Source organism: Bufo bufo, chromosome 6, assembly GCF_905171765.1.
Source record: "Bufo bufo chromosome 6, aBufBuf1.1, whole genome shotgun sequence".
Taxonomy (NCBI): Eukaryota; Metazoa; Chordata; class Amphibia; order Anura; family Bufonidae; genus Bufo; species Bufo bufo.
Genome location: NC_053394.1, coordinates 145,146,870 through 145,167,043, shown reverse-complemented (window position 1 = coordinate 145,167,043; position 20,174 = coordinate 145,146,870).

Here is a 20,174-nt window from a genome sequence, read left to right as displayed (position 1 = left end):
CCTTTTGGTTAAAACATTTTTTTTTCTTATTTTCCCCCTCAAAAACGTAGGTGCGTCTTATGGGCCGGTGTATCTTATAGGGCGAAAAATACGGTAAGTAGCCAGGGCCGGCCCAGGTTTATGTGGGCCCTTGTGCGATAAATCTCAGTGGGCCCCTTTGTGGCATTTTATTTACAGTGACATGTCCCCCTGTGGCTGCCACACAGTATAATGACCTCCAGTGCCCCCCCCCCAGAAAGTATAGTGACCCCCAGTGACCCCCCTACAGTATAATAACCCCTAGTGACCCCCAATATACTGTATGGGGGTCACTGGGAGTCATTATACTGAATGGGGGCTCGGGTGGTCATCATACTGTATGGGTGGTCATTGGGGACCATTATACTGAATGGGGGGCACTGGGGGGTCATTATAATGTGTGTGGGGGACACTACTCATTATACTCTGTAAGGGGCACTCACACAATATAATGACCCCCCAATGGGCCCTTCACACAGTACAATAACCCTGGCCCCTCATAGTGTAAAGACCCCCTAACATAGCTATCATTGCTGGAGCACAGTCCTTTCATTCACTTACTGCAGCTCATCTCCCTGCACTCCGGCGCAGCAGTGAGACACATGTCATAACATCACCTCTGCGCCGGACCTGGAGGACAGAAGGAGCGCAGGGAGATGACTCCCCCCTGCTCCAGCAATGATCGCTTCCATCTGTATTGATGGAAGCGCTCATGGCAGCCAGCACTCCCCACCCCCCCCCCCCCCCCGAGAGCCTGCACCCGGGGTCTACTACCCCCCCCCCCCCCCCCACCCTCCCGTTGGCACACCACTGTACAGTGGGACCAGGGCCAGTTTTAGACAAAATGTGGCCCTGGCTAAAATCAAAAGTGGGCCCCCAAATCTTTCCGATTCCGGTGCTCCCTCACATATTTACACCCCACACATAGATCTGCACCCTCATGACCCCCAGAATACACCACATGCCCACTCCCCTCACAGGAATGAGTTCCCCTCCCTCGCAAAAAGCTATAGCAATGGAGCCGGTCATCATACAGCATTTACCCAAGGACTGCTCTGCAACCACTAAACCCTCCCTCACCCAGTCGCTTGTAGGCATACATTACCCGTCTCTCCCAAAGTACCTCCACAAGCTCCAGTGTCCGTGCAGAAAGAATGCTCTGTGCTATACAAATTTGGTCATGTGACCAGTAACCCCTTTCTGGCATCCGCCGTAAATGTACGGCACATGTTTGGGCCTTTAAAGATGGCGTCAGCTCTGCAACCAGGCACCTGCTACCAATGTCCATGATCTGCGGTAATGCTGACCTGGACATTTAACCACCTCGATGCTGTGGTCAAATGTCACCACGGCATCTGAGAGTGTTAAAAAACGGAAGCGCGGGCTTCCTCTTCAGTTGTGCCTTCCCCCAGTGGAGATCGGGAAAAGCACCCTGTTCTAAAAATGAGCCACAGCCTGCACTAGGCTTCCAGGCTCATTATTAGTATATCCCAGCTCAGGCCACTAGATGGCAGCACTGAACTGTGATATAGTGATTTCTATACAGAACAGAATAATGGAGTAATTTCCATTATTCTGTATAAGTTGCAATCTGATGAAAAGTAATAAATAAAAAGTTTTGAAAATATAAAAAAAACTTAAAAAGTAAAATTACCCCACTTTCCCTTAAGTGAAAATAAACAAAAAAAACATTATGGGCATTGTCGCATGCGAAAACACCCAAACTATTAAAATATAAAAAAAAGTTAGCCCATATTGTGAAAGATGTAACAGAAAAAAATAAAAAAAGGCTAAATTGGCATTTTTTCATCACTTAAGGCTACTTTCATACTAGCGTTCGGAGCGGGTCCGTCTGATGTTTCATCAGACGGATCCGCTCCTATAATGCAGATGTTTGCATCCGTTCAGAACGGATCCGTCTGCATTATAACTTAGAAAAATTTCTAAGTGTGAAAGTAGCCTGAGAGGATCCGTCCAGACTTTACATTGAAAGTCAATGGGGGCGGATCCGTTTGAAGATTGAGCCATATAGTGTCATCTTCAAGCGGATCCGTCCCTATTGACTTACATTGTAAGTCTGGACGGATTCGCTTGCCTCCGCACAGCCAGGCGGACACCCGAACGCTGCAAGCAGCGTTCAGGTGTCCGCTCGCTGAGCGGAGCGGAGGCTGAACGCTGGCAGACTGATGCATTCTCAGTGGATCCGCGTCCACTGAGAATGCATTAGGGCTGGACGGCTGCGTTCGGGGCCGCTTGTGAGCCCCTTCAAACGGAGCTCACAAGCGGAGCCCCGAACGCAGGTGTGAAAGTAGCCTTATCTCCCAAGAAAATTTAATAAAAAGTCATCAAGTCATACACAACCCAAAATGGTATTGTCAAAAAAGACAGATTGTCCCTCACATGAGCCCCCACATATCTCAGTAGACATAACTATAAAAAAGTTATGGGGGGGTCACGACGGAGGTTCTGTTAGGGTTGCCACCTTTCCCAACAAAAAATAATAGTTACACAAATTAAAAGGTTGGTGTGTCTATTTACAGAAGTTTTATTTAGCCTGTATTTTTGAAATGATCCTGCCCGGTTTCGAACTCACAGCCATCTACATTAAAGTCAAGAACCTTAAGATCTTGAGCCAAACGTGCCCAGGGTAGACTGTCTGCTACTCAGGATTCTACCTGTCCGGAAACAACTAGCTGTGCTTCATAGAGGAAGAGGCAGGCAGTCATCATGCTGTGGTGGGGTTAAAATGACATTTTCGCTGGTGATGACATCAGCATGGCCGTATGTCGGATCTGCTGGCAGAAGTTGAAGCGCAGCCAGGGTATCAATGTTGGCACCATGGCCCTGCATCAACACATGGAGCATTACCATAAAGTGGCCTAGGAAAACTGTGGCGCTAATGTAGTGGTACAGCCTGACGCATCTCCCAGCGGCCCCCACGTCTTTTCCAGCAGTAGGCCTCCACCACCACAGAAGGGAGCTGTATTTCCTTCCCATCGTCTACTGGTCCTGATGCTTCTCCTCCTACTCCTCATCACATGTTTCGCCAGCAATCGATCACCAAGGTGATTGCAAAGAGACAACAGTATGCGTGCACTCATACAATAGTGCAGAAGCTGAACCTGCTCCAAGCCAATTTGCTGGTACTACAGTCAGGGCTGGTGCAAGGATTTTTGCAACTCTAGGCAAAAGCTAATTTTGACGCCCCCTTGATTCCACCCATTGAACACGCCCTTTGACCCAACCCTTTTTCACGGGACAGGAATGTGCCCCCTCCCCCCCCCAGTGTACAGGGACTGAGCTGGCAATGTAGTCCTGGTGAAGCCAGGCTTAGGGCACCATACTAAGCTGCACATAGAAGAACTGACCATGGTCTCCATGGCACATGTGGAGGCACACTACACCCACAAACAGTAGTAGGGGTCCTCTCCTATTCCCCCTGTCACACGAGCCTGCTGCCTTACTTACCGTGTCTGAGCCAGAGCTCACATGCTGAAAGGCGAGGGCGCCAAACACAATTCCTGACATGAGCGCTCTGGTACTCTCCCCTGCCATGGTGCCTGCCGCTCACCCCCTGCAACCTGTGGCATGCCCGTCTCTAAGGGGTACGGACTGCTGGCTGTGCTGCGGAAGTGTCTCTGACTCCTCACACACAGCAGAGAGGGCTATGGGCTATGTCCAGTAGAGGTCACTGTTTCTTCTCATGTCGTACTATACATGCCTATCTGCCCGCAGCCCGCTCTCTCTGCTGTGTGTGAGGAGTCGGAGATACTTCCGCAGCGCAGCCAGCAGTCCATACCCCATAGAGACAGGGATGCCACAGGTTGCAGGGGGTGAGCGGCTGCCAGGCCCGGAGCCTCCCATAAGCAAAGTAGGCCACCGCGGGTGCCCCCAGCAAGAGTGCGCTCTATGCGGTGGCCTACTTTGCTTATGGCTGGCAACGGCCCTCACTACAGTCCCTCCATTTCCTTGTGGTTGACTCTACACTTTTCAGAGAACTTATGGCTTGTGTCAAGCCAAGGTGGAAAGTCCCAAGCCGTCACTACTTCTCTTTAAAAAGCTGTATCAGCTCTCCATATGTCCTGTGGGTCTGTACCTATGGCCCACTGGAATATTTCCAATTCCAGGCTGTACAAACTTGAATGCTTATGGGATTGAAGCATATCAGGTAATTTTGTAATGAGGGAGGGTGTGGCCTACGAAGATCAAAACCCTGTATCCAGGGACGGTTTTAGACAAAATGTGGCCCGGGGCAAAATCAAAAGTGGGGCCCCAAATCTTGTAATAATGTACCAAAAATACAGTCACATTCTGTTGATTCCGGCCCTCCCTCACAGATTAACACCCCATAAAGCTCCTCACACAGATCTTCACCCTCATGGCCCCAGAATACGCCACATGCCCCCTCCCCTCACAGCAATGAGTTCCCCTCACTCACAAAAAGCGACAGAAATGGAGCGGGTCGTCAAATAGCATGTACCCCAGGACTGCACTGCACATAGTCTCTCCCTCACCTGCCTGCCTGCAGGCATACACAACACCTCTCTCCCAAAGTACCTCCACAAGCTTCAGTGTTCGTGCAGAAAGAAAGCTCTGTCCTACATACATTTGGTCATGTGACCATTAACACCTTTCCGACATCCACCGTAAATGTACAGCGCATTCTAGGGCATTCTAGGGGCCCAAATGTGTGGTAAGGAGTTTGAAATCAAATTCTGTAAAAAATGACGAGTGAAATCCGAAAGGTGCTCTTTGGAATGTGGGCCCCTTTGCCCACCTAGGCTGCAAAAAAGTGTCACACATCTGGTATCTCCGTATTCAGTAGAAGTTGGGGAATGTGTTTTGGGGTGTCTTTTTACATATACCCATGCTGGGTGAGATAAATATCTTGGTCAAATGCCAACTTTGTATAAAAAAATGGGAAAAGTTGTCTTTTGCCAAGATATTTCTCTCACCCAGCATGGGTATATGTAAAATGACACCCCAAAACACATTCCCCACCTTCTCCTGAATACGGCGATACCAGATGTGTGACACTTTTTTGCAGCCTAGGTGGGCAAAGGGGCCCATATTCCAAAGAGCACCTTTCGGATTTCACTCGTCATTTTTTACAGAATTTGATTTCAAACTCCTTACCACACATTTGGGCCCCTAGAATGCCAGGGCAGTATAACTACCCCACAAGTGACCCCATTTTGGAAAGAAGAGACCCCAGGGTATTCGCTGATGGGCATAGTGAGTTCATGGAAGTTTTTATTTTTTGTCACAAGTTAGTGGAATATGAGACTTTGTATGAAAAAAAAATAAAAAAAAAAAAATCATCATTTTCCACTAACTTGTGACAAAAAATAAAAAATTCTAGGAACTCGCCATGCCCCTAACGGAATACCTTGGGGTGTCTTCTTTCCAAAATGGGGTCACTTGTGGGGTAGTTATACTGCCCTGGCATTTTCCAGGGGCCCTAATGTGTGGTAAGTAGGTAAATGACCAGTGAAATCCGAAAGGTGCTCTTTGGAATGTGGGCCCCTTTGCCCACCTAGGCTGCAAAAAAGTGTCACACATCTGGTATCGCCGTATTCAGGAGACGTTGGGGAATGTGTTTTGGGGTGTCTTTTTACATATACCCATGCTGGGTGAGATAAATATCTTGGTCAAATGCCAACTTTGTATAAAAAAATGGGAAAAGTTGTCTTTTGCCAAGATATTTCTCTCACCCAGCATGGGTATATGTAAAATGACACCCCAAAACACATTCCCCACCTTCTCCTGAGTACGGAGATACCAGATGTGTGACACTTTTTTGCAGCCTAGGTGGGCAAAGGGGCCCATATTCCAAAGAGCACCTTTCGGATTTCACTCGTCATTTTTTACAGAATTTGATTTCAAACTCCTTACCACACATTTGGGCCCCTAGAATGCCAGGGCAGTATAACTACCCCACAAGTGACCCCATTTTGGAAAGAAGAGACCCCAGGGTATTCGCTGATGGGCATAGTGAGTTCATGGAAGTTTTTATTTTTTGTCACAAGTTAGTGGAATATGAGACTTTGTATGAAAAAAAAAAAAAAAAAAAAAATCATCATTTTCCACTAACTTGTGACAAAAAATAAAAAACTCTAGGAACTCGCCATGCCCCTCACGGAATACCTTGGGGTGTCTTCTTTCCAAAATGGGGTCACTTGTGGGGTAGTTATACTGCCCTGGCATTTTCCAGGGGCCCTAATGTGTGGTAAGTAGGTAAATAACCAGTGAAATCCGAAAGGTGCTCTTTGGAATGTGGGCCCCTTTGCCCACCTAGGCTGCAAAAAAGTGTCACACATCTGGTATCGCCGTATTCAGGAAACGTTGGGGAATGTGTTTTGGGGTGTCTTTTTACATATACCCATGCTGGGTGAGAGAAATATCTTGGCAAAAGACAACTTTTTCCATTTTTTTATACAAAGTTGGCATTTGACCAAGATATTTATCTCACCCAGCATGGGTATATGTAAAATGACACCCCAAAACACATTGCCCAACTTCTCCTGAGTACGGCGATACCAGATGTGTGACACTTTTTTGCAGCCTAGATGCGCAAAGGGGCCCAAATTCCTTTTAGGAGGGCATTTTTAGACATTTGGATACCAGACTTCTTCTCACGCTTTGGGGCCCCTAGAATGCCAGGGCAGTATAAATACCCCACATGTGACCCCATTTTGGAAAGAAGACACCCCAAGGTATTCAATGAGGGGCATGGCGAGTTCATAGAAATTTTTTTTTTTGGCACAAGTTAGCGGAAATTGATATTTTTTATTTTTTTCTCACAAAGTCTCCCGTTCCGCTAACTTGGGACAAAAATTTCAATCTTTCATGGACTCAATATGCCCCTCACGGAATACCTGGGGGTGTCTTCTTTCCGAAATGGGGTCACATGTGGGGTATTTATACTGCCCTGGCATTCTAGGGGCCCTAAAGCGTGAGAAGAAGTCTGGAATATAAATGTCTAAAAAAATTTACGCATTTGGATTCCGTGAGGGGTATGGTGAGTTCATGTGAGATTTTATTTTTTGTCACAAGTTAGTGGAATATGTGACTTTGTAAGAAAAAAAAAAAAATTCCGCTAACTTGGGCCAAAAAAAAGACTGAATGCAGCCTTACAGAGGGGGGGGGGATCAATGACAGGGGGGTGATCAATGACAGGGGGGGTGATCAATGACAGGGGGGTGATCAGGGAGTCTATATGGGGTGATCACCCAACTGTCATTGATCACCCCCCTGTAAGGCTGCATTCAGACGTCCGTATGATTTTTACGGATCCGATCAGTCTATCAGTGGATCCGTAAAAATCATGCGGACATCTGAATGGAGCTTTACAGGGGGGTGATCAATGACAGAGGGGTAATCAATGACAGGGGGGTGATCAGGGAGTCTATATGGGGTGATCACCACAGTCATTGATCACTCCCCTGTAAGGCTGCATTCAGACGTCCGTATGATTTTTACGGATCCGATCAGTCTATCAGTGGATCCGTAAAAATCATGCGGACATCTGAATGGAGCTTTACAGGGGGGTGATCAATGACAGAGGGGTAATCAATGACAGGGGGGTGATCAGGGAGTCTATATGGGGTGATCACCACAGTCATTGATCACTCCCCTGTAAGGCTGCATTCAGACGTCCGTATGATTTTTACGGATCCGATCAGTCTATCAGTGGATCCGTAAAAATCATGCGGACATCTGAATGGAGCTTTACAGGGGGGTGATCAATGACAGGGGGGTAATCAATGACAGGGGGGTGATCAGGGAGTCTATATGGGGTGATCACCACAGTCATTGATCACTCCCCTGTAAGGCTCCATTCAGACGTCCGTATGATTTTTACGGATCCGATCAGTCTATCAGTGGATCCGTAAAAATCATGCGGACATCTGAATGGAGCTTTACAGGGGGGTGATCAATGACAGAGGGGTAATCAATGACAGGGGGGTGATCAGGGAGTCTATATGGGGTGATCACCACAGTCATTGATCACTCCCCTGTAAGGCTGCATTCAGACGTCCGTATGATTTTTACGGATCCGATCAGTCTATCAGTGGATCCGTAAAAATCATGCGGACATCTGAATGGAGCTTTACAGAGGGGTGATCAATGACAGGGGGGTAATCAATGACAGGGGGGTGATCAGGGAGTCTATATGGGGTGATCAGGGGTGATCAAGGGCTAATAAGGGGTTAATAAGTGACGGGGGGGGGGGTGTAGTGTAGTGGTGCTTGGTGCAACATATTACTGAGCTGCCTGTGTCCTCTGGTGGTCGATCCAAACAAAGGGGACCACCAGAGGACCAGGTAGCAGGTATATTAGACGCTGTTATCAAAACAGCGTCTAATATACCTGTTAGGGGTTAAAAAAATCACATCTCCAGCCTGCCAGCGAACGATCGCCGCTGGGAGGCTGGAGATCCACTCGCTTACCTTCCGATCCTGTGAACGCGCGCGCCTGTGTGCGCGCGTTCACAGGAAATCTCGCGTCTCGCGAGAGGACGCACCGGCGCGTCCACCCAGAACAACAGGACCGCCGCAAAGACGCAATCCTGCGTACGGCGGTCCTGAGGAGGTTAAAGACGGTGCCCACTCTGGAGCGGAGCGGGTGCCATAGCAACCAGGTGCCTGCTGTTTCGTACAGCAGATACCCGAGGCCAACGTCCACGATCTGCAGTAATGCTGACCTGGACATTTAACCACTCAGATGCCGTGGTAAAATGTCACCACTGCATCTGAGAGTGCTAAAAAACTGAAGCACAGGCACCCTGTTCTAATAATTAGCCACAGCCTGTACTAAGCTTCTATGCTCATTGTTAGTATATCCCAGTTCAGGCCACTAGATGGCAGCACTGATAGTGATTTCTATACAGAATAAGGGCTCGTTCACACGACGTGTGAAGTCTGTGCCCGTATTGCAGACCGCATTTGCGGATCTGCAATACACAGGTCCCGTTCCGTGGCCATTCCGCATCAAGGATGCAGACCCATTGATTTCAGTGGGTCTGCAAATCCGGAAATGCGGAACGGAACCACGGAACGGAACACTACGGAGTGCTTTCTGAGGTTCTGTTCCATGCTTCCGCACCGCAAAAAGATAGAGCTTGCTCTATCTTTTTGCGGAACGGAGGGATCACGGACCCATTCAAGTGAATGGGGCCGCGATCCTTATGTGGCTGCCACATGGCAGGTGCCCGTGCTTAGCAGACCGCAATTTGCGGTCCACAGCACGGGCACAGGCTTCACACGGTCATGTGAACAAGCCCTAATGGAGCAATTTCCTGATTTTCTGATGATTGCAAGTTGTGGTCCGTTTTAAAAATCTATATATAAAAAAAATCAAATCACTCCCCTTGCCCCCCCCCCAAAAAAAATAAAAAGTCATATTAACATTATGGGCATTGCCGCATGCGAAAACACCCATAATATTAAAAATAAATAAAAAATAGCCCATATGTGAATGGCGTAACAGAAAAAAACTTTATATCTCAAGAAAATTGAATAAAAAGTTATCAAAAAGTCATACACACCCCAAAATGGTATTGTTAAAAAACAACAGATCGTCACACAAAAAATGAGCCCCCAGACATCTCTGTAGACATAATTATAAAAAAGTTATGAGGGTCAGAATATTGTGATGAAAAGAAAAAAATATTTTTTTCCAAAGAGAGTCCTGACATTTATATCACTGACTGAGGCTGGGCTTGCTGCAGTGAGCAGGCCTATAGAGGGCCTGAGCGGGGGTGCTGTTAGGTTTTCCACACAAAATGAAGATGTATACTATCGACCGCACGTGAAAAGAAACTGATCAATCAGACTAAATATCTCTACCTACTTCCAAGATTTCCACAAACCCCCTGTTTTTTCAGCCTCCCCAAAGCTCACAAAGGCCTTTCTCCTCTTAAAGGAAGGTCTATTGTCTCAGGAATGGGGAGCTTAACACAAAATAAAAGCACCTATGTGGATAATGTCCTCCGACCATTTGTTCTAGCCCTCCCGTCCTATGTACGCGACTCTATGGACGTAATAAAAAATTGGAGGGCATTCAGCTGGACAAGGGGACCATGCTGGCCAGTCTGGATGTGGAAGCTCTGTACAGCTCCATACCCTATGAAAAAGGGTGTGGAGCTGTGGTGGCCTTTTTAAGTCAGCGCAGCACGCATCTAATGCAGCATAATGAGTTGGTGCTTGAGCTTCTCCACTTTATCTTGAGGCATAATGTGTTCCAGTTCAATGGCTGCACATACCACCAGCTAAGAGGGGTGGCAATGGGAAGCCCTTGTGCGCCCACCTTTGCCAACCTTTACCTGGGCTGGTGGGAACGGGAGGTGGTGCTCGCGGAAGAAACAAACAAATGGGCCTATCATGTCAACCTATGGTTGCGATACATCAATGGTGTATTGATACTTTGGTCCGGAAGTGCTGCAGGCTTTAATCACTTGTGAAGAATCTAAACAACAACGATCTGGGGCTATATTTCACTTCCAAAATTCATAGCAATCAAATCTTCCTTGACTTAACCATCTATACGTATTAGGATGGGAATCTAGGCATCAGACTTTTTCGAAAAAAGATTGCGACAAATAGTCTGCTGCAGTGTAACAGTTGCCATTCCATGCCTCTCAAACAAGGTATCCCTAAGGGGCAATACATGAGACTGCGTCGCAATTGCTCTAGGATATCGGACTACCATGTGGCAGCGAGAGACCTTCAAAACAGGTTCACGAATAGAGGTTATCCCCAACATGTCCTGGCCAGAGCCTACCAACACTCCCTGGCAGTCAATCGGGACACTCTACTTGAGCCCAAGATTAATACATCACAAAATATTGTCACAACCTTTGATGATGCCCACAAAACTATACGTGAGGTCCTTACAAGATATTGGGGTATTTTGAAATAAGACCCCGATGTGGGGCACCTCATTGAGGATAGACCGGTAATTACATACCGCCGCGGACACAACATCAGGGATAGACTGGTTCACAGTTTCCAGCAATCCCTTTCTCCTCGTACAACCACCTGGCTGAGCTCAAAGCCCACAGGTACCTTCTGATGCGGTGACTGCGTGGCATATGGTGCAATTAAGACAGGAGGCAGTTTTACTAGCACGGTCATTAAAAAAACGTATGCAATCAGATCCTTTATCAATTGCAGAACAAGGTGTTATCTATTTGGCCACATGCACATGCGGAATGCAATATGTGGAAAAGACCATCCGGGAGTTCCGGAGGCGGGTGGGGGAGCACCTCAACGACATCTGGAAACGCCCAGATACCCCAATTGCATGTCATATGCCCACTACCCATGACAAGCAAATAGAGGTGGTTAGATTCCAAGGCATGGAGGTGGTGAGAAGATCCTCGAGAGGGTGGGACTTTGACAAGAAAGTGCTTTAGAAATAGGCTCAATGGATCTTTAGAATGCGTACAGTACGTCCAGAGGGTCTGAATGAGCATATTTTGTTTGTATGTTTCATTTAGGACACTCTTTGAACATGCTTTGAACATGCCCATAAGCAGATAGGAGGTCCAGCAACATCTGAACTAGATCTGTTTAAACTGTATACGGGATAGTGGTGTTAGGTGGGCATCCTTTGTCCATCGCTATTGTGATTTGCTGGGACCAGTATTATAGTGCCAGTAACATGGTACCAATTGATGTACAGTACAGACCAAAAGTTTGGACACACCTTCTCATTCAAAGAGTTTTCTTTATTTTCATGACTATGAAGGCATCAAAACTATGAATTAACACATGTGGAATTATATACATAACAAACAAGTGTGAAACAACTGAAAATATGTCATATTCTAGGTTCTTCAAAGTAGCCACCTTTTGCTTTGATTACTGCTTTGCAGTAATGAGCTTCAAGAGGTAGTCCCCTGAAATGGTCTTCCAACAGTCTTGAAGGAGTTCCCAGAGATGCTTAGCACTTGTTGGCCCTTTTGCCTTCACTCTGCGGTCCAGCTCACCCCAAACCATCTCGATTGGGTTCAGGTCCGGTGACTGTGGAGGCCAGGCCATCTGGCGCAGCACCCCATCACTCTCCTTCATGGTCAAATAGCCCTTACTTTCAAAGTTTTCCCAATTTTTCGGCTGACTGACTGACCTTCATTTCTTAAAGTAATGATGGCCACTCGTTTTTCTTTACTTAGCTGCTTTTTTCTTGCCATAATACAAATTCTAACAGTCTATTCAGTAGGACTATCAGCTGTGTATCCACCTGACTTCTCCTCAACGCAACTGATGGTCCCAACCCCATTTATAAGGCAAGAAATCCCACTTATTAAACCTGACAGGGCACACCTGTGAAGTGAAAACCATTTCAGGGGACTACCTCTTGAAGCTTATCAAGAGAATGCCAAGAGTGTGCAAAGCAGTAATCAAAGCAAAAGGTGGCTACTTTGAAGAACCTAGAATATGACATATTTTCAGTTGTTTCACACTTGTTTGTTATGTATATAATTCCACATGTGTTAATTCATAGTTTTGATGCCTTCAATGTGAATCTACAATTTCCATAGTCATGAAAATAAAGAAAACTCTTTGAATGAGAAGGTGTGTCCAAACTTTTGGTCTGTACTGTATATGGTACCAGCACTACCATTATCTAATACCATGTCTCCCTCCTATTGTTCCCCCCACCTCCTCCACATATAGACCTTGATGTAATTTCATTCTCTTCCCTCTATACTACATTATATACTCTTTCTTCTCTTTTTTTCATGTTAATCTTTTTATTTATTCTGCGTATGATGTGATTAACCTCAATGACCATTTCTGATCTGATGCCATCTCTGCCCAAGGGTTAATCAACCACCGATATAATCCCTTAATGTACTTAAAGGGGTTCTCCGGCCTAAACCTTTTTTTGGCTCATAACTTCTAACCTGGAGTAAAGATTATTGGTGACATACTTACCTTCCACAGTGTAGCCATTCCTGAGATCTGCCTCCTGGTCACGTGGTCCCTCCAGATGGATTTTCTGTTCTTCTGGGCGAAGTCCGTCTCCTTGTCTTCCGGTCTTCTCTTCCTGCCTTGAGCAGGAGACGGAACGTCATGAATGACGTCACCGCCTCCTGCAAAAGAAAGCTCCACCCGACCGTTCTCACTCACCACGCAAGCGCATTATGCTGAATGCTAGTGCGCATGCGCGGGATTGCCGTCTGTATCGTACAGGTTTCCATGTGAAGCCTGTACTGACTCCTGCACAGCGCGATGTAAGCGTGCATGTCCCAGGGGGTATTTTGGATGGCAAACAGGGGGCACTGGATGGCTAACAGAAGGCACTGTTTGGAAACAGGGGGCACTGGATGGCACAATGGGGGCAATGGATGTCACAAGGGGTCAATGGATGGAAAACAGGGGCACTGGATGGCAAACCGGGGGCACTGGATGGCACAATGGGAGCAATGGTTGTCACAAGGTGGCAATGGATGGCACAAAGGGGCACTGGATGGAAAAAAGAGGGCAATGGATGTCACAAGGGGGCACTTGATGCAAACCGAGGGCACTGGATGGCAAACAGGGGGCACTGGATGGCACAATGGGGGCAATGGATGTCACAAGGGGGCACTGGATGACACAATGAGGGACCTGGATATCACAAGGGGGCAATGGATGGCACAAAGGGGCACTGGATGGCAAACAGGGGGCACTGGATGGCACAAAGGGTCAATGGATGTCACAAGGGGCAATGGGTGGCAGAAAGGGGCACTGGATGTCAATCAGGGGGCACTGGATGGCAAACGGGAACTGGATGGCACAATGGGAGCAATGGTTGTCACAAGGGGGCACTGTATGGCACATAGGGGCATTTGATGGCACAAAGGGGCACTGGATGGCACAATGGGGGCACTGGATTGCACAATGAGGGACCTGGATGTCACAAAGGGGGCAATGGATGGCAGAATGGGGCACTGGATGGCAAACGAAGGCGCTGGATGGCAAACAGGGGCACTGGATGACACAAAGGGACACTGGATTGCACAATGAGGGCACTGGATGGCACAAGGGGGGAAATGGATGGCAGAATGGGGGCACTGGATGGCAAACTGGGGGCACTGGATGGTGCAATGGGGGCAATGGATGGCAACAGGGGGCAATGGATGACACAAAAGGGCACTGGATGGCACAAAGGGGGCACTGGATGGCACAATGAGGGCAATGGATGACACAGGGGGCAATGGATGGCACAAAGGGGCACTGGGTGGCACAATGGGGGCAATGGATGTCACAAGGGGGTAATGGATGACACAAAGGGGCACTATATGGCAAACAGGGGGCACTGAATGGCACAATGGAGGCAATGGATGTCACAAGGGGGGAATGGATGACAAACCGGGGCACTGGATGGCAAACCGGGGCACTGGATGGCAAACCGGGGCACTGGATGGCAAACAGGGGCACTGGATGGCAAACAGGGGCACTGGATGGCAAACAAGGGGGGCAATGGATGGCAGAATGGGGGTACTGTGAATGGCACTGTTATGGAGGCACTGTGGATGGCACTGTTATGGGGCAATGTGAATGGCACTGTTATGGGGGCAGTGTGGATGGCAGTGTTATGGACGCACTGTGGATGTCACTGTTATAGGGGCACCGAGGATGTCACTGTTATGGGGGCGCCGTGGATGCCATTGTTATATGAACACTGTGGATGGCATTGTTATGGGGGCAGTGTGGATGTCACTGTTATGGGAACACTGTGGATGACACTGTTATGGGAATACTGTGGATGGCACTGTTATGGACGCACTGTGGATGGCACTGTTATGGGGGCAGTGTGGATGACACTTATGGGAGCACTGTGGACATCACTGTTATGGGGGCACTGTGGATGGCACTGTTATGGGGGCGCTGTGGATGTCACTGTTATGGGAACACTGTGGATCACACTGTTATGGGAATACTGTGGATGTCACTGTTATGGGAACACTGTGGATGTCACTTTTATGGGAACACTGTGGATGTCACTGTTATGGGGGCAATATGGATGACACTTATGGGAGCACTGTGGACGTTACTGTTATTGGGGCACCGTGGACGTCACTGTTATGGGGGCGCTGTGGATGTCATTGTTATGGGGGCACTGTGGATGTTATTGTTATGGGTGCTGAGTATAAGTGATAGGGCTCGTGCACAGAACCATTTTGGTTTTGCGGTCTGTAACTTGCGGATCCACTAAATAAGGATACTGTCCGTGTGCGATTCACTTTTTTTTTGCAGTCCCATTGAGTTTTATGGGTTTTAAATCTGCATGGACGTCATCAGTGTGTTTTTTACATCGGTATGTCAGTTCCAGTAAAGACAGAACATGTCCTATTCTGGTCCTCAAAATGAGGACCTCAAATCCATAGAACTCAATGGGACAGAAAAAATTTGGAACGCAAAATGTATACGGTTGTGTGCATAAAGATTTAGATACACAGCTCAGCAGGTTTTATGATACAAAATGGAATTAGATACACAGCTCAGCAGGCTGTATCATAGAAGATGGCATTAGATACACACTTCAGCAGGCAGTATCGCACACAACAGGCTCTGTATCAGGCACACATACAGTACATGATAGCATTAAATGCAGATGTGTTTGGACGTGCTTGCCGATTCCATCTGTTTATCAAACTCTGGAGATGGTGAGGGAAGAGCCCGTGGACGGTCAGTCATGAGTTTAGATACACAGCTCAGCAAGCTTTATCACACAAGATAGGATTAGATACAGATGTGTTTGGGTGTGCTTGCTGCTTCCAGCTGTTTATTAAACTCTGGAGATGGTGAGGGCAGAGCCTGTGGACTGTCAGCAATGGGATTTAGACCCTGAGTGAGAAGTAGATTCATGTCTGTGTGTCTCACAGGCATGGGCGTCCGCAGGGAGGGGCAAGTGCCCCCCCCCCCCTGGGGCCAGCAGCACTGGCGGATCCAGGGGGGGCAACGGGGCAATTGCCCCCCCCGCCCAGCTGTTTAGAAGGGGGGGGGGGCGGGGCACAGGGAGATGAACGCTTCCATTGTGGAAGCGTTCATCTCCATAGTCATCTGTATCGCCGTCCTCAGGACAGCGATACAGAGATGACTGTGCTGAGGCAGGGGAGGGAGAGGCGTGTCCCTTTCCCTTCCTCTGATAGGCTGCAGGCACTAGGCAGGCAGTCTATCAGAGGCCGGCGCAGGCGGCGCAATGACTTCATCGCGCCGCCTGAGCCGTACAGCACGGGACACAGGCCAGAAGAGGCCTGCATCGCATCGCTGCCAAGGAGGTAAGTATAAGTGTTTATTTTTTTTGTGTACAATACTGGTGGCTACTGGCACATAATGGGGGTCTCTAGCTACTGGCAAATAATGGGGGTATCTGGCTACTGGCACATAATGGGGGTCTCTGGCTACTGGCACATAATGGGGTCTCTGGCTACTGGCACATAATGGGGGGCTGTCATTACTGGCACATAATGGGGGGCTGTCATTACTGGCACATAATGGGGTGCTGTCATTACTGGCACATAATGGGGGGCTGTCATTACTCGCACATAATGGGGGGCTGTCATTACCGGCACATAATAGGGGGCTGTCATTACTGGCACATAATGGGGGGCTGTCATTACTGGCACATAATGGGGGCTGTCATTACTGGCACAAGGGGGGCTGTCATTAGTGGCACATAATGGGGGGCTGTCATTACTGGCACATAATGGGGGGCTGTCATTACTGGCACAAGGGGGGGCTGTCATTACTGGCACAAGGGGGGGCTGTCATTACTGGCACTTGATGGGGGGCTGTTATTACTGGCACATGATGGGGGGGCTGTTATTACTGGCACATGATGGGGGGCTGTTATTACTGGCACATTATTGGGGGCACTATAGGGGCATCTACTGAGGCCACAAAGAAGGGGTGTTTTATATGGGGGGCTCTGTACAGTAGAATTTTGTACTGGGACACATTATGGTGGGTAATATGAGGAAGGGGGAGAGGAGTACTATGGGGTCATCTACGGGGGGCACTAAGAAGGGGTATTTTATACTTGCAAATTATGGAGGACACTGAGGGCATCTACTGGGGCATTTTATACTGGTACATTATGGGGGGCACTAGGAGGAAGGGGGGAGAGGAGCACTATGGAGGCATTTACTGGGGGCACTATATAGGGGTATTTTATACTGGCACATTATGGGGGCACTATGGGGACATTAGCTCAACTAGGGGCATTACAAGGGGGTAGTTTTTGCATTGTCACATTATAAGGAGAATTATTTTTACTGGGGGGCATTATGGTGGGCTTTATTACTCCCGCATGGTATGACCCCCTAGTAGCAGCACCAGCCTCTCCCTGCTCTGCTATTCCTCTGCCCCTTCTCCAAATCCTTATTATGAAATCTTTCTCATTAGGATAAAACACATCAGCTCCGCCGAGCCCCCCAGCCAAGTGTTAAAGTGGTGTCCGAGATCCCCAAGGGCCAAGCCAAGTAATTGTAAGTTTTCATGTGAAATATGTTTGTTATACACATATAGCCTACACTGTGCCACACAATATACAGTATACCGCTACACTGTGCCACACAATATACAGTATACCTCTACACTGTGCCACACAATATACAGTATACCTCTACACTGTGTAGTCTGTTCTATAAGCACCATTGTTTTGTGGCGGCGGACAGAAAATAATCTGGAAGTGCCCCTACCGAGACCAGGCTCTGGATCCGCCACTGCACAACTCATGTGTTATTATACTTTGTGATAATGAATATGCCCCTCCCCTTCATTACATTCTCAGAAACAAGCAGAGCATGGATGTCAATAAAATTATGCCCCCCCCCCCCTGGAAAATTTCAGCGGACGCCCATGGACACAGGAGTTGTAGTGGGTGGAGCAGCTGCAGACAGAGCAGTGGGGGCGTGGTCAGCCTGTGACTCATCTCTGTGCAGTGCAGCCAGGCTTGTGTATCAATAAAGTTATGTATTCAACAAAACAAGAAGGGAAGAAAGTAAACAGGTCTGCCAGGATAATCTGATGTCTTCCAGGGGGAAAGGAAAGCTCGGACATGAAAAACAGGTATTGGGGGCATATGTAGGCATGGTGAGGGGTGTTAGGAGCACATAAAAATAATTTTGATTTTGGGACCGGACAACCTCTTTAACCACCTCAGCCCCCTTAGCTTAAACACCCTTAATGACCAGGCCACTTTTTACACTTCTGACCTTCACTATTTTAACAGTTTATTGCTCGGTCATGCAACTTACCACCCAAATGAATTTTACCTCCTTTTCTTCTCACTAATAGAGCTTTCATTTGGTGGTATTTCATTGCTGCTGACATTTTTACTTTTTTTGTTATTAATCGAAATTTAACGATTTTTTTGCAAAAAAATGACATTTTTCACTTTCAGTTGTAAAAATTTGCAAAAAAAAACGACATCCATATATAAATTTTTCTCTAAATTTATTGTTCTACATGTCTTTGATAAAAAAAAATGTTTGGGTAAAAAAAAAATGGTTTGGGTAAAAGTTATAGCGTTTACAAACTATGGTACAAAAATATGAATTTCCGCTTTTTGAAGCAGCTCTGACTTTCTGAGCACCTGTCATGTTTCCTGAGGTTCTACAATGCCCAGACAGTACAAACACGCCACAAATGACCCCATTTCGGAAAGTAGACACCCTAAGGTATTTGCTGATGGGCATAGTGAGTTCATAGAACTTTTTATTTTTTGTCACAAGTTAGCGGACAATGATGATTTTTTTATTTTTTATTTTTTTCTTACAAAGTCTCATATTCCACTAACTTGTGACAAAAAATAAAAACTTCTATGAACTCACTATGCCCATCAGCGAATACCTTGGGGTGTCTTCTTTCCAAAATGGGGTCACTTGTGGGGTAGTTATACTGCCCTGGCATTCTAGGGGCCAAAATGTGTGGTAAGTAGTTTGAAATCAAAATCTGTAAAAAATGGCCGGTGAAATCCGAAAGGTGCTCTTTGGAATGTGGGCCCCTTTGCCCACCTAGGCTGCAAAAAAGTGTCACACATGTGGTATCTCCGTACTCAGGAGAAGTTGGGCAATGTGTTTTGGGGTATCATTTTACATATACCCATGCTGGGCGAGAGAAATATCTTGGCAAAAGACAACTTTTCCAATTTTTTTATACAAAGTTGGCATTTGACCAAGATATTTATCTCACCCAGCATAGGTATATGTAAAATGACACCCCAAAACACATTGCCCAACTTCTCCTGAGTACGGAGATACCACATGTGTGACACTTTTTTGCAGCCTAGGTGGGCAAAGGGGCCCACATTCCAAAGAGCACCTTTCGGATTTCACCGGCCATTTTTTACACATTTTGATTTCAAAATACTTCCCACACATTTGGGCCCCTAGAATGCCAGGGCAGTATAACTACCCCACAAGTGACCCCATTTTGGAAAGAAGACACCCCAAGGTATTCCATGAGGGGCATGGCGAGTTCCTAGAATTTTTTATTTTTTGTCACAAGTTAGCGGAAAATGATGATTTTTTTTTTTTCTTACAAAGTCTCATATTCCACTAACTTGTGACAAAAAATAAAAACTTCCATGAACTCACTATGCCCATCAGCGAATACCTTGGGGTATCTTCTTTCCAAAATGGGGTCACTTGTGGGGTAGTTATACTGCCCTGGGATTCTAGGGGCCCTAATGTGTGGTAAGTAGTTTGAAATCAAAATCTGTAAAAAATTGCCGGTGAAATCCGAAAGGTGCTCTTTGGAATGTGGGCCCCTTTGCCCACCTAGGCTGCAAAAAAAGTCACACATCTGGTATCCCCGTACTCAGGAGAAGTTGGGCAATGTGTTTTGGGGTGTCATTTTACATATACCCATGCTGGGTGAGATAAATATCTCGGTCAAATGCCAACTTTATATAAAAAAAATGGGAAAAGTTGTCTTTTGCCAAGATATTTCTCTCACCCAGCATGGGTATATGTAAAAAGACACCCCAAAACACATTGCCCAACTTCTCCTGAGTACGGGGATACCAGATGTGTGACACTTTTTTGCAGCCTAGGTGGGCAAAGGGGCCCACATTCCAAAGAGCACCTTTCGGATTTCACCTGCTATTTTTTACAGATTTTGATTTCAAACCACTTCTCACGCATTCGGCCCCTA